This window comes from Zalophus californianus, chromosome 2, assembly GCF_009762305.2.
Source record: "Zalophus californianus isolate mZalCal1 chromosome 2, mZalCal1.pri.v2, whole genome shotgun sequence".
Classification (NCBI taxonomy): domain Eukaryota; kingdom Metazoa; phylum Chordata; class Mammalia; order Carnivora; family Otariidae; genus Zalophus; species Zalophus californianus.
In genome coordinates this window covers 148291725-148307337 of record NC_045596.1, presented here as the reverse complement: position 1 = coordinate 148307337, position 15613 = coordinate 148291725, and the positions used below count along the sequence as shown (strand labels likewise).

At 33.2% G+C, this 15613-nt stretch overlaps 1 protein-coding gene across 1 annotated transcript in view; it reads left to right on the top strand.

Moving 5' to 3' along the window:
• The window catches only part of FBXO8 (F-box protein 8), a 47877-nt gene that overhangs the window by 2627 nt on the left and 29637 nt on the right, over positions 1-15613 (top strand). The window lies entirely within an intron of this gene.

Here is a 15613-nt window from a genome sequence, read left to right as displayed (position 1 = left end):
TAATATAAAACCATTGATTTACCAAGAGATTATCTTATTGATCACAGTGCATTGAAGTTAGTCATTCAAACTTATGATTTTAGTTTACTACTTATCCAAGTGCTATATACAACTATTTTTTCCAAATTTCGATTCAAATTTGGAAACTGAGGTTAATCCTTTTTCTGGCCTGTGATTAATTGCATCAGAATCATTAATACTGAAGTCTGTGAAACATACATCTAACTCATTGCTTTCTCATTGAATTATTTTACTATTTTAAAACAACTTTAATGAAATATATCTACTTCTAGGAATTTGTATTCCCTGTTTCTTTTTTTCTCATTTTGTTTTTCTGACAAATTTATTGGTATATATTCTATAATAAAACTAAAACATCCTGACTTGGATAAGTTTACATTTTATTTGGGACAAATACTTTAGTGACATAGAGATGATAAAAGATATCTGTGGTTTCAAGTTTAGGCATCAGGTTTAGTTATGAACATAGGGAAAAAGAGACAGAAAGAACAGATGCTTATACACACACATACACCCCTCCATCACCTCTTCATTTTATTTATTTTTAGGATTTTTTTTTCTCATTTAATTTTTATAGAATCAAAGAACTTTACAGTTAAAAGAGAACTTAGGGATTGATCGTTAGGTTCAAAACCCTTGTTTTACAGGTGAGGAAACTGAGACATAGAAATTTAAGTCACTTTTCCAATACGGTTAATAAAGAGAAGGAACCTGAATCAAATCTAGGTTTTGTGTCTGTCTCTTTTCATTACTAGATATTTTCTCATCTCATTTCTGACTTTCCTTATATTCAGGCCTCCCTCAATATTTTAATATCTTGTTTTATTTGTCTAAAAGCTATTCAGTGAGAATTACAGTTTTTGTTTTGCTTTGTTTTTTAATTCTTCAACTCATAGGAATGGCCATTTTCTTTAGTGAGCATGGAGTGTGGTGTGCCCCAAGGAGGTGGGTTGAGATATGCTGCTGTGGCAGTTGTTGATTACAAAGGGTTTGAGTAAATAGTGCAGTTAAGTAAGAACCAGTGTAAGTAACAATAATGCTGGTGAGAAGTATAATTGCTTTTACTTTAAAAGTTAAAGCAGGTGAGAAGTATGATAAATATATTTTATTTAAAGATTAAAACAGTGGGGGCATTTCTTGCAAAACGAGCCCCCCCCAAAATAAATAAGACTAAAATTCTCAGCTTATTTGATTACATTTAAATGACACATTTTAATTTTTGCATTTGTTTAAATTCCATTTGGTAACACTCATTCTAGAATCAAATTAAAGACCTGGAAAAAAGCTTCAGAAAGTAATATTGTAATTCTTTTTGAATTAAAAAAGAACAACAACGTACAAATGGTATGCTTTTTAGTAACACAAACTGCTCTTGCAGGACCAGATCTTTAAATTTAATGAGTGGGTTTTTTTTTATGTGTTTAATGTACCTTGTGACCTCTTAGTACTTAGCTATTTCCCTTTTCTCCTTAGAAAGACCTCCTTGTGGGCTTACCCTTCCTTCTTTCTCTACAATTGTTGCCATTCAGTTTTAGGGGTGTGATTGGTTATCATGTTTTTTTCTTTCCTCCCCTTTTTTTTCTTTTTTTAAATTTCTCCACCTAGTGTGTTCTAAACTACTTTGGTGGTCTGTTCTTTTGGAAGTAGAGAAATAAGTGCTGGACTGCCCATTTGATTCTAATTGTATTGGGGAAAATATTTTCTCACAGGATTTCTCATGTTCTTATGTCATTGAGTAATATCACATCATTTGAAGATTTTTAGAACCTAAAATAATCAATCTATTTGTTACTTTCTAATTGAAAAATATTGAAAATCTCTAAGAATATAAAAGTAAGTGAATTTTCTCATCTTTAAGTCTTAATAAAATTAGCATTTTAGACATAACACTTTTGGCACACATTATAGATCTTTATCTGAGATAAGAAATTTCTTATTTCTAAATTCCACTCTTAAGATGTTTAGGAATTACTGAAGAAAACTAACTTTTTATAATGAGTTATTTTAATTAGATAATTATTTGCCAATCCTCCCATACCAGTGATTTAACAGTGTTTGCTCAAGAGACTTATGGGATTGGTTTGCTTCAAATGAAAGTATTTAAACAAGAATGCTTTTTTGATCCCACAGACTCATTTCTATTCTTCCCATCTTCCAAGTGTATTTTCTACTTAAGTGGTATGTAAACCATTCTTTATTACCTAGAGTCATCTCCACAGCATGTGCTTTTTGCTTGGTGCCATGGAATTACTAAAAGCACTAGTGCAGTTACCTTTTTCTTATAGAATAGGATTTTATTTGATGTTTAATTTGTTACCTAGAGACATTTTGATTAAAGTTGCTTCACATTTTACAGATAAGCTTTATACTAGATATACCAACAGCTATTAATAAATCCTATCTCATGTTTTTGTGGAACTACTCTACTCTTGAAAAGAGAACAAGACATTACAAATACAGCCAAAAGTACTATCTATGTTAGAAACATAGCCTGGTTAGAAAAGAGTAATGGTTCTGGGGCACCTGGGTGGCTCAGCTGTTAAGCATCTGCCTTTGGCTCAGGTCATGATCCCAGAGTCCTGGGCTTGAGCCCCGCATCGGGCTCCCTGCTTGGTGGGAAGCCTGCTTCTCCATCTCCCACTCCCCCTGCTTGTGTTCCCTCTCTCACTGTGTCTCTCTCTGTCAAATAAATAAATAAAATCTTTAAAAAAAAAAAAGAAAGGTATTATGGTTTGTATAAACTTTAATAAATTGGTGACTAGTGTAGTTGTTGGTGATTAATTTACACTGACTTTAGGTGGAAGTATCATTGTGCTATGTTATACCAGATTAATTTTGTATAAAATTATATTTCACTTTTTAAAAATGAGAAAACTACCTCCAAAATCATGTCAGAAAAGTATTGCTGTTTCTTAGATTTGGACATTAGAAAAAAAAGTTGAGTCAGGACCTTCTGCTTTACTAATTAAAAGATGCTTTTAGATATGTTATCTCAGTTAAGACTTATAGCAATCCTGTAAAATAGACAGGAGTAATTTCCCCCTATTTTATAGGAATCAGAAGCCCACAAACCTTGCTTGAAATATCTAAGGTCACACAGCATATGGCATAATTGGAGCTGTAACTTTAAATTCACCCTCCAGAGTAGCAGTGTCAAGAAAACTTACATATTTTTCTCAAGCAGACATCATATAGTCTACATTCCCTAATCTCAGCATAATAAAACTAGAAATAAATTTTAAAAGTCAAAGAGGCCTGAATGCCTATTTTTAGAAATAGGCTCTTCCAAGTAATTATTACACCGATGCACAATAAAAATTATTAATGTTGCTGTTATTTTAATAGAAACCAGGGTATATAAGACTTTAGGAGATTTAAACAAACTCTAATTTTTAAAATATTTTTAATAAATAAAATCATTTCTATACGTTAGAAATGATTATTTGAAGCAATCCAAATTTACATTAATGTACTTTGATTTTTAATGAGATAATTATACGAATTTTCTCTTTAATGTATTTTGCATTTACATTTTTATGAGTTCAAGGAGGAGGCACACAAATGCCAGTCCTTTAGCATTTATACCTTTACCCAATTATTGATACAGCCTATGTAAATAGTTAAAACATAGGATTTGTATCCTTAAGGATTTGTATTCCTTGATCATGTCTTCTTTTGACCTATGTGGTAAATTCCATGAAGTCAGAGAGGATTCCTAGGTTTTTATTTTTTTTAATTTTTAAAAAATTTTTAAAGATTTGTTTATTTTAGAGAGAGAGAGCACGAGCAAGGGGAGGGGCGGAAGGAAAGGGAGAGAGAACCTTAAGTAGACTCCCTGCTGAGCCGCAGAGCCCTACCTGGCTCTCAGGACCCTGAGATCATGACCTGAGCTGAAATTAAGAGTCAGTGCTCAACCGACTGAGCCACCCAGGTACCCCTGATTCTTTTTTTAAGGCAGTTTATTCAGGTATGATTCCCATACCATAAAATTCACCCATTTTAAGTGTACAATTTTGTTCCCCCTTTTTTGAAGTTATTGTGGATGCCCATGCAGTTTCAAGAAATACAGAGAGAGATCTCTTGTTCTCTACCTAGTTTCCATGGATGGTAACATTTTGCAAAACTGCAATATACTATCACAACTCAGACATTGACATTAATACAGTTCATCTTTTTTATTCATATTCCCCCAGTTTTATTTTTACTCTCATGTGTAAATGGGTATATGAAATTCTGCACAGTTTCACATATCTGGCATCACACTCAAGATACTGAACAGCTTAGGCACCACAGGGATCCCTCATGCTACCTTTTTATGATTATACCCACTTCCCTCCTGGATAATGATGGTGAACATGTTACCACATGCTTATGTGCCATTTATTATATCCTCTTTGGTGAAATATCTGTTCATGTCTTTTGCCCCCTTTTTATTTGAAAATTTTGATTTCTTTACTTGATTTTTGAGAGTTGTTTATGTAATTTAGATACTAGTCCTTTGTCAGATATGAGGCTTTCAGATATTTCTATCAGTCTGTACATAGTTTGTGTTTTCATCTTCACATGGTCTTTCAAAGAGAAAGATTTTGATTATAGAGGTACACCTTGTCAGTTTTTACTTTTATGGATCATGCTTTTGATGTCAAGTAAGAGAACTCTTTACCCAGTCCTAGATCCTTAAAATTTCCTTCTATGAATTTTAGAAAAAATTAGAAAAGGTTTTACAATTTTATGCTTTACATTTAAGTCCATGATGCAATTTCATTTAATTTTTATTTTTTTTTTATTTTTTTTTAAACTAATTTTTTTTTAAAGATTTTATTTATTTATTTGAGAGAGAAAGAATGAGAGAGAGAAAGCACGAGAGGGAAGAGGGTCAGAGGGAGAAGCAGACTCCCTGCCGAGCAGGGAGCCCGATGCGGGACTCGACCCCGGGACTCCAGGATCATGACCCGAGCCGAAGGCAGTCGCTCAACCAACTGAGCCACCCAGGCGCCCTCATTTAATTTTTAAAAGATATGTGAAGTTTAGGTCGAGGATCATCTAAATCTGTTTTTTTATCATTGTTCATCATTCATCCATTTGTTCACTCAACAAACATTTACTGAGCACTTTATAGATCTAAGGCACTGTTTGGTATGGATTTATCCATGTAGCCTATTGTGTGGAATCAATTCCTCGTCTTAGTACTTACAGTCAGTTTTTACTTTGCATGTTACTATGTTAACTGAAATGAGCATATTAGAGATGTGGCCTTGCCTTGCATGGTCTCATGGTCACTATTAATAGTTAGCACAATACTGTGCAAAGCAAGGACTGCCTCTATACAGGCGTACCTAGGAGATATTGAGGGTTTGGTTCCAGACCGTCACAATAAACTGAATATCACAGTAAAGCAAATCAAATGAATTTTTTGGTTTCCCAATGCATATAAAAGTTGATTACTCTATACTCTATAAGTGTGCAACAGTATTATATCTAAAAAGTGTACATACCTTAATTAGAAAATACTTTATTACTAAAAGATGCTAACCATCACCTGAGCTTTTGGTGAGTCATGATCACTGATCACAGACCACCATCACAAATACAATAATGAAAAAGTTTGTATTGGGAGAATTACCAAATTGTGACACAGACAAAGTGACAAATACTGTTGGGAAAATGGCATGATACACTTGCTTGATGCAAGTTTGCCTCAAACCTTCAGTTTGTTAAACTCACTATCTATGAGGTATAGTAAAGCAAAACACAATAAAACAAAGTCTGTGTGTATATACATTTTAAAAATTTGTATAATAAATTAAAAAACTTAAAAGCACAATATGATAGGTGAGTTCCAAAAGGATTGTCTTAACATGTTTGAGTAAATATTAGTATTCTATAATTAATATGCTTAAAATATGAATCTCAACAATTGTAACATTGATTTTAAAGATCTAAAAAATTAACATTCTAAAGATCTAAAAAAGTGCTATTCAAAAAGCACTTTAAAATTTAAATTACTGTTGTTGTAAAGATCTATAGTAGAAATTTCCTCTTATGGACAGATTTATTTTGTGATACTGCCAAAAGGAGCTTTGACATGTTGAATCTTCCCATGAAGTCTTGAAGTTTTCATTTCTGGAAACAGTTGTGATAAAGATGATGGTAGTACTTAAGTACTAGGACTTAAGACAAAAAGGTATCTCTGTTATCACTGACTGATGACTAAGTACTTGACCTTACTTGCCAAACTTTTTTTTATATATTATACAGTATGTAAATCTAGGCCAAGTTAGCTGCTGCTTCTTACTTTATATATTTACTAATTTTTTCTAGTAGCAAAGGTAAATGGCCTCTCCCCCCAAATTTCACAGATCTTAAATTAATGAAATTTAGAAGCAAGACTATAACTACTCAGGTAATTAAATCCAGAATAATCGGGTGTACTCTGAAATGGAAAAAGCAACATAAGATTATCATTTAAAGAGGGTTGAGAGATGAATACAAAACTACCTGTTATTATAAATTACCTGCTGTGGGCTAGGTTCTCTAAATGTTATACCCTTTAAGTCCCATGGGATAAGAATTATCCATTATTGGGACACCTGGATGGCTCAGTCGGTTAAGCATCCAACTCTTGGTTTTGGCTCAGGTCATGATCTCATGGGTCGTGAGATCCACTCCTTGTGGGGCTCTGTGCTGGGCATGGAGCCTGCTTGAGATTCTCTTTCTCCCTCTGCCCCCCCCCCCCACAAATAAATCAATCTTTAAAGAAAGAACTATCCATTATTTTACTGATGAGGAAAATGAAGACCACAGACTATATGTGAATCAGATTCTGTGTTGGAGTTTGAGCCAGATCTTTTTTCACATCAAAGCCTATGAGAAGAGAAGCTGCAGCTGGGGACAACAATGGAGGTAATAAGCAGGGACAGAAAGAAGAGATGAGAGCCAGTGAAGAAGAAACAGATGGTAGATTGCCTTTGCCATCTGTGGGCTCTAACAGTTCTGGGCATAAGATTTGGTGGTTAGGAATAAAGTCTTTGGACTCAGACCTAAGTTTGAATCCTAAATTTTACATTTGCCAGCTAGGAGATCTCAGGCAAAGTTGCTTAACCTCTCTGGATCACAGTCTCCTAAAGTATAAAATTAGAATAATAATTTCTACCTATTAGGGTTGTTGTGAGGATTAAAATGAGATCACATATAAAGCTTTAACAGAGTGCTTAGCACAGAGAAAGTATTAAATGGTGGTTTATAGTACAAAAACTATTATTAATATCTTTTATTAGATATTATATACATAATATTATGTACAAGAGGGAACACAGCCAGGAATTCCAAGCCTTAAATATGAACACAGAAAGAGTTAAAAGGGGTATTTTTTCCAACTTTCTTTAAAAAAATTTCCTCCATCCTTTAAAAATTTTGATCAAAAATGGCAAAAATAATTCTTGCTATTTTGATATTTTTTTGATAGGCATCTCCTACTTCTCTTAAGCCATAATGCTGGGCATTTATTTCCTTAGTGATGGTTTTCAGTGCGTATTACACTAAACCCTCAAGCAGTAATTTTTAAACTGTGCGCACATCTAACAAAGAATTTTTTCAAATTCACAAGCCTGGATTCCACACCAGATTTCTGTTTACAAAAAAGTTGTAAGAATAATGAAAATAGCTAGTATATACTCTTTACCCATATTCATCAATTTGAAAATTTTTCCAACATTGCTTTATCACTCTCTCTATAGAGAGATAGATATTACTATTCTTCTGAACCATTTGAGACTAGGTTGCATTTATTATGCCTTAACACTTCAGTGTGTTTCCTAAGAACAAGAATATACTGCGATACAGCCACTGTATAGTTATCAAATTCAGGAAATTTAACATTGATACAATATTTTATCCAACCTTCATCCCATAGGTCTGGTTTTTCAATTATCCCAAAAATGTCCTTGAACCTTTCCTCAGCTTTTCTTTGACTTCACAGCATTTTTGAAGATAAATTCTGTCATTTTACAGACTCCATTTGGGTTCATTCCTCTGATTATGACTCATGTTTAGATTCAGTTTACATATACATGTTTGGCTGGAATACTGCATAATTGATGATGTGCCCTTCTCAGAGTATCATGGCCAGAGGCACATGTAGTCCATTTGTCTCTTACTCGTAAATGTTCATTTTGATCATTTGGTTAAAAACTATCTTCATAATTTTGGTAATCAGTGAGTAGTATGTGAGAAGATACTTGGAGATGCTATAAATATTCCATTCTTTATCAGATTCCAGATCCAGCATCCACTGATAATTTTTGCCAGAATTATTTTTCCCACAACGATTATAAAATGATTCTTCTAACCCATTATTCCTTTTACATTTATTAGTTGACATTTTACTGTAAAGGAGACCTTTCTTTTCTCCTTTATGTGTTTATTGATCATAAAGGTAAACTCATGGACGCTTTTTTTTTTGATGGGTTATAATCTATTACTGTCCTTATTTTTATTTTGATGCTCAAATTGTCCTAGGTTTGACCAATAGGAACTTTTTCACAATGGCTCCTAACATCCCTTTTGACATTATCTAATTGCTTTTGTTTTGTTTTGTTTTGATTTTCTTCAGCTCAATGGACATTTGTAATCTGCATTTAAGAAGCACTGTCTTAGTATTTTCTTGGTAGCCCTTGAAGGGGTCCCAAGTGGACTGGAAAGATTAAAGTTAGGAGAAGGATGTGTCTTTTTGCCATATTTATATGTTACAAAGCTTCAGTTGGTTCCTTCTCTAAGCAAACTCTCAAAAATATGTAATATGTAGAGTTTATGATTTTGTTTATTAGATTAATATTAAAATTAACTTGTTAACTTTTACCAAAGAGTCACTGGATGAAATCAGCAAAAAATAAGCCAAGCAATCATTGTGCAAATGCTTCAGCCACACTTTAAATGATTAAACATTGGATCTTTGAGACAATAACATGTTGATTTGTAGGTATATGCACCTGTATAGAGCTGGTGGCTCTTGCTCTGGGATGGTTGGTTTGATAGCAATTACGCTGGGCCACTTATAAATGTTAGAAGAGAAGGAGAGTCGGGGAGTCTTTTCTCTAGGGTTCAATTTCTTTAGAGGAAACCCTTCTTCATTCAACCTGGATAAGGGAAAGGGGTTAGAGTATATGCCTAATCATTCTAGGCACTTGATGCTTGTGTGTTGAGGGATAGCTTATGGTCTGTTGGCCCATATTATTTTATTTAATTTTCATAAAGATTGTAAAAGGGCTAATCTTTTTCTTTATTGTATAAAGATGGAAGCAGTGACCCAGTAATCCCTTGATTTTTGTTTCTCATTTTACTCTCAATTATTTTCATACTTACACTCTTGTTTTCGAACTCCAAAAGCTTTTTGAGAGTTCTGCAAGGTACATAAGCTTCTGCTTAAGTCTCTGCACTATTCCATACTGTCTTTCTCCTTCCTCTTCTTGGCTTCATTAGTAACCACTACTCCTTCCACTTTCATGTTACAGAAATCTGTTAAAATGTTTTGTCCACTCACCAGCCTATTTTCCCTCTCTTTTAGGCTTAAGTTTTCCCTTTTTAAAAATTTCTTTTCTCTCGTTTTAATAGGAAGGAAAGTTGATTAAATATATGTGTTCACTCTTAAAATTTTAACAAGAAGTTAGGAGTTGACTATAAAAGATTTTCCCACAACTGAGTTAGAATATTTCTTTTACTTAGTAGTATCTAATTGATACCTCACAAATCATGTTAATGAGATGGTACTGTACTATATATATTTATCCTGGTCCTGGATTAAGACCTATTCCTGAAATCATGTTAGCATGATAGCATGTTAGCATATCAAAATAATTTTATAGTTTAAGACTATTAAAATCAAGCTATGTAATACTGAAAGAGCTTTTTCAGAAGGAAAAGCACCATATATGCATAATAACTCTGGATGTAACAGGCCTAAAATATTGTCAGGTAGAGGTGAGACAGATCATTTAGAGGTGATAGTGGCTGTTTGTTCCATAAATGGACCTTTAGCTAAGCGAGAAGCTTTATTCATTCTTATTGATATTTTTCCAAGACTATTTATTTTTGAAAAGTGCTGGAATCTTCCTAAAGTCGTGTTAATTTCCATTTATGTTATCCCAGCTACTGTTCTATGGTAGCATAAGACTTTAGGAACACAATGTTAAATTTGAAATGTAAGATAATAAACAAAAATACAAAATTCCTTATACATGAGATTAAAGTAATAGTCTCGTTCTGTCTCGTTCACTAATGTGACATATTTACCCACACTGCCACTGATTGTTCACAGCTGTTCAGTTGAGTTACTCATCCCATAACCAGGAGTGCCAGGCTTTTGAGTCTTCTATCCATGTGAGACATTTGCATATACATGTACTTACATACATGAGTACATGTGCAAGTAGTACAGAATTGAACATAAATATTTGGCCCTTACACAAAAACAGAATGTAATAGCTCTGAGACATAGGGAGCATTACTTGACTACTGTATGAAAATTATCAAAATTAATTAAATTGATAGGCATGTTTGCATAATTCCAGGAAAATAGAAATTCTTGAATAATATTCATTTGCATGTTTGGCCATTGCTTTATTTGAGATTCTTCATCCAATTTAAAAAGGAGTTCTGAGATTTATTTTATTTTGCATTACTCATTTTCCATAAATGTAAATTTAAACTTTAAAATTTACTAAATAGTATCTAAGTCTTTGTTTGTAATTATCAATCATTATCATTCTGAAAAATGAGAAAATATAGCATCCTAATTGGCTTGGGTTTTTTTTCCCCCATAACTTTTTCTCTTCTCTGGAGGGAAGAATTTCAACTTTGAAATCTTATATGGAATTTTTGTTGGAATAATTTCTCCTCTGTTATGAAATTTTAATTATTTCCATCAGCTGAGAAATAGTAAAGCACTGTTTCTAACTTTGGAGACTGAGAGAAAATATCTTTGCTTTCATTTTAAAGGTCCTTCGAATTTTATAAATCCTCTGAACATGATAAACTTTAAACAAAATAAATTCAAATTTGGAGGAAAAGGCATCGGGCATTTTAAATTGTATTAATTACAGTTGATCTTCCTTATTTGCAGATTTTGTATTTGTGTAGTCTTCTGCTCACTAAAATTTGTGTTTATCCCCCAAATCAACACTCTCGGCACTTTCACAGTCATTCTCAGACATGTACAGACCTGCAGAAAATTTGGGTCTCTGACATGCTCTTCCCACGTAAGGTCAAATAAGGCAATGTTCTGCTCTCTTGTTTTAGCTCTCATATAGTGAACAAGTGTCCTTTTTTTAATCTATTTATTGGCACATTTTTTACATGTTTGTGCTTTTTTGTTGATGGTTTCACTGTTTAAAATGGCCCCACGCTTACTGCTAAAGTGCTGTGTAGTGTCCTAGTGTAAGAACCTAAGTGTGATGGTTCTTTAGAGAGAAAATGCCTGTGTTAGATGAGCTCTGGTCAGCTTTGGTGAGTTCAGCGATAATAAATCAACAGTGTATATATATTTTTTTTAGTATAATAACTTTTTATTAGACATCTACAAGACTGTGGTATCTTGTAGCTTTTGACCAGGTTTATACAATCTCAATTTTTCAATAGTGCAACCTGTGCAAGCAAAAAAAGCGGGGGGGGGGGGGGAGGAAAACAAAAGGAAACAAAAAAACCAATTGTCCCTTCACTTGTTTTTATAAACATCTATTATAGGCGAAACAAAACTTACCCGTATTATAGATAAGTGTCTATTCACATTTGTACAAGGTGTCTTTAAACAGAAACATGCATAAAACAAGATTATGTATTGATCAGTTGGCAAAAATATGGCCAGGAGCTTTCAGGAACCTAACCCTGCGTATCTCCTAGGAACAGTGGTTCAGTATTGGCTAATTCACTGTAGTGACTTTATAGAGCATAACTACCAGGAATTACAAGAATTGACCATATTTCTTTTATTTGTATATTAAATAGACTATGCTCTTATAAGAGCATTGTTTCCTAGAAGTATCTATATTCCTCAACCTGTTTTGAGTGAACAAATTATCAGCAGTGATTTCATCACAAAAATCCATATTTACAACAAAACTATTTATTTCAAATACAAAAAAATTCTTTTGTGTTTAATTTTTTTTCAGTTTGAAACTCTGTATATTCAATGATTCCACTACGCAGCTGGTATTTTTTGGGCTGAATTCCTGGCACAAATGACAGAGTACTATATCTTTTATAATGTTGTGTTTTAATTTTGAAAATCTTTATACTAAGATTTTATTAAAACTTTAATAAGAAATCTGAAGATTGTATACTTTGAAGTCAGATTTTGATTGATTCAGTTCAAACACCTATTTTAAAGAATTTTGAAATCATGTAAGACCCCAGCATGAAACACTGTCATAATTTATATCCTTTAGAGCCGGATGTTGACACATTACTAATAATAACACAAGAATCTGTTTCATGCCATTGTTATTGGCACTATCATAATACATGCTGAGGTTTTAAATTTTTTGTGGAACATAATACAGGCTTTTTTATTTTTCAGGTTTGGGTTTGGTTGGTTGGTTTGGCCATCAATATAAAAGAATTGCGTTTATGAGCAAAAGAATAACCATGGCTGAAATATCAAGTAACTAAAGGAGATGAAGAATTGTGTGTATCAATATGAACAAATGAGTTTATTCAGCAGGCATAACATCTGCACAACTGAAGTATCATTAAATTTACCAAGTTCTTCTCATTTTCATTTTATGAAAATATGATCTTGTCACAATAAATACCTAATATTTTTGTAGCTGTGGAATGAACTTTATATGCATTATCTCATTCCCAATACAACAGCCTTTTGAACTATAGATATTATTATTATGTAATATGCAAATTATCACATTACATATGAAGAAACTAAAGCTTAGAATAGTCGAATTCCCCAAGATCCTGTAAGTTATAACCAGTGGAGTCAGAATTTAAACTCAAGTCTGTTCGATTTCAGAGTCCACAACATTGTGCTCCCTCCATGACTTACTCTGCAGCTTCTGCAATGGATAGCATGTCGTTTTGAGAGTTTTATCACTTTTCTGACAGTTCCACCCACATTCCACATCACTGTTACCCTAAGGAGGTTGGGGATGGAACTCTATAAACACCCTTTCCTTTCCCAAAGCATAAATGTATGATATTAATCTTCCTCAAGGGGTTTATCATACTCTGTTTTTGCCCAGTATGAAGAACTGCTTTAAAGGGAAAGGTACATTCCAAAAGGGCAATTTGTGGTATTATTCATCAGTAGGAGAATAGAAAATGCAGTTTCCTTTGAATTATGTGTACATGAACCTCAAACTTCCACCCTCCCCATCAAATTCCCCCCCCCCCCCCCAAGAGCCAGCTGCTAGCTTTACCTCTTTCTACCTGCCGGATACTTTCTAAATCACATTATTCAGTGCTCAATTTAAGTGATTCCCCATTAAAGTCCAGAGCCTAGGGAAATCACCCTGATTCTGTGTTCCCTAGCAACATCCCTGAGAATAACAACAGCTGCTTAACAGCTGCTTAACCAGAAAGATGCTGCAGGGGAAATACACAGAAATTGATATTAAATGCTTTAAATCTTGAGACTTCAAACGTTATAGTTACCATGTTGTATTATTTACCTTTAGTGGTACAAAAACAAAAGAGAAAAATAAATCTGATCATCAAAAAGGGGACAAGGTATGCTAAATGACCTTAGCAAGCAATGTGCTTTTAGATATTTTCTTGCAATGATAAACAGGGAAGTAGCCATGATGGAAATAAAATACCTTTCTTTATGATTTTGAATCTTAAAATGTTAAATTTGTGTCAATTAAATTTTACTTACATTGTAATATGATATGGCTTTGTTTAAACATTTAGCAAACTTAAAATTCCTTATAAATTTTTGTTGATAATCTTTACTTTTTCTGTTAATCATTATTACTTTCTCTGTACTTTGCCTTTTCCAGAATGTCAAATAATTGGAATCATACATTATGTAGCCTTTTCAGATCATTTTCTTTCTCTTAGTAATACACATTTTAAGTTTCCTCCATGTCTTTTCATGGCTTCATAGCTCAGTTCTTTTAGTTCTAAATATTTCACTGTATGTATGTACTACAGTTTATCCATTGACCTATTGAAGAATATCTTGGTTGCTTACAAGTTTTGGTAATTAGAATAAAGATGTTACAAACATTTGTGTATAGATTTTTATGTGGACTAAGTTTTCGACTTATTTGGGTAAATACCAGGATCACAAATGCCAGATCATATGGTAAAAGAAACTGCCAAACTGTTTTCCAAAGTGACTGTACCATTTTGCATTCCCACACCTTTGCCCGCACTTGGTGTTGTCAGTGTTTTGGATTTCAAGCATTCTAATATATGTGTAGTATTTATTATCTCATTGTTTTGATTTGAGATTATAGAATAACATATGATGTGGAGTGTCTTTTCATATGCTTATTTACTACCTATAAATCTTTTTTGGTTAGACATCTGTTGATCTTTTGCAAATTTTTAAGTGGGTTGTTTTCTTACTGTTGAATTTAAAGAGTTCTTTGTATATTTTAGATTCCAGTCCTTTGTCAGATAAGTGTTTTGCACATATTTTCTCTGGTTCTGTGTCTTGTCTTTTCAATCTTTTAATATCCTATATTAAAAATACAAATTTATTATAGCCTAATCACTAAGAACTGCTACCATTATTGTGGTGTGTATGTTAGGGATAAAAGATTATTTTTTGTGGTTTCTTTGTAAAACTTAATTTCCCCACATTTAAAAACTATTAATATGTTCCTTCTCTTTGAACTCCCCATCCCTTTATACCTTAAGCTCTTGGGATTCCAAGCAGTTCGCTGTAAAGAAGAGTGAAAAATTATCCTGGACTGTTTTTCTGTTCTGATCAACAAGTAACCCATTACAGTGGTCATTATCCAAATAATAGCCAATAACTCAGTAAATATACATGTGGAACATACCTTTTTGAATACTGAAAAAATATATCTTTGACATTCTTTGAAATTCCTAATAATTTTTTAAAATTTCTAGTCACCTCTGGAGTTTTTTTTTTCCTTTCTTTTTTTGTTAGTTCTCATTATAAACAGTTAATTAAAACTATTTTATAGATAGCCCATGCTATGAAATTTATTTTAATGATTTTATATGAAAATCAATCCTCCACCTTTTTAAATTGCATGCACACACATATTAGTAGTCAACTCAGATTTATAAAACAAGAATATTTTGATTGGAAAAGAGATCATGGAAGTATCTATATTAGTTAAAAGCTCTTCCTGATTTCATGTTTTTCTATGAATTTATTTGCCTAGAAAAAGTTACTTATTTTAAAGCCAAGATCAGGGGTGCCTGGGTGGCTCAGTCGTTAATCGTCTGCCTTCGGCTCAGGTCATGATCCTAGGGTCCTGGGATCGAACCCTGCATTGGGCTCCCTGCTCAGCGGGAAGCCTGCTTCTCCCTCTCCTGCTCCCCCTGCTTGTGTTCCTTCTCACGCCATCTCTGTCTCTCTCTCTGTCAAATAAATAAATAAAATCCT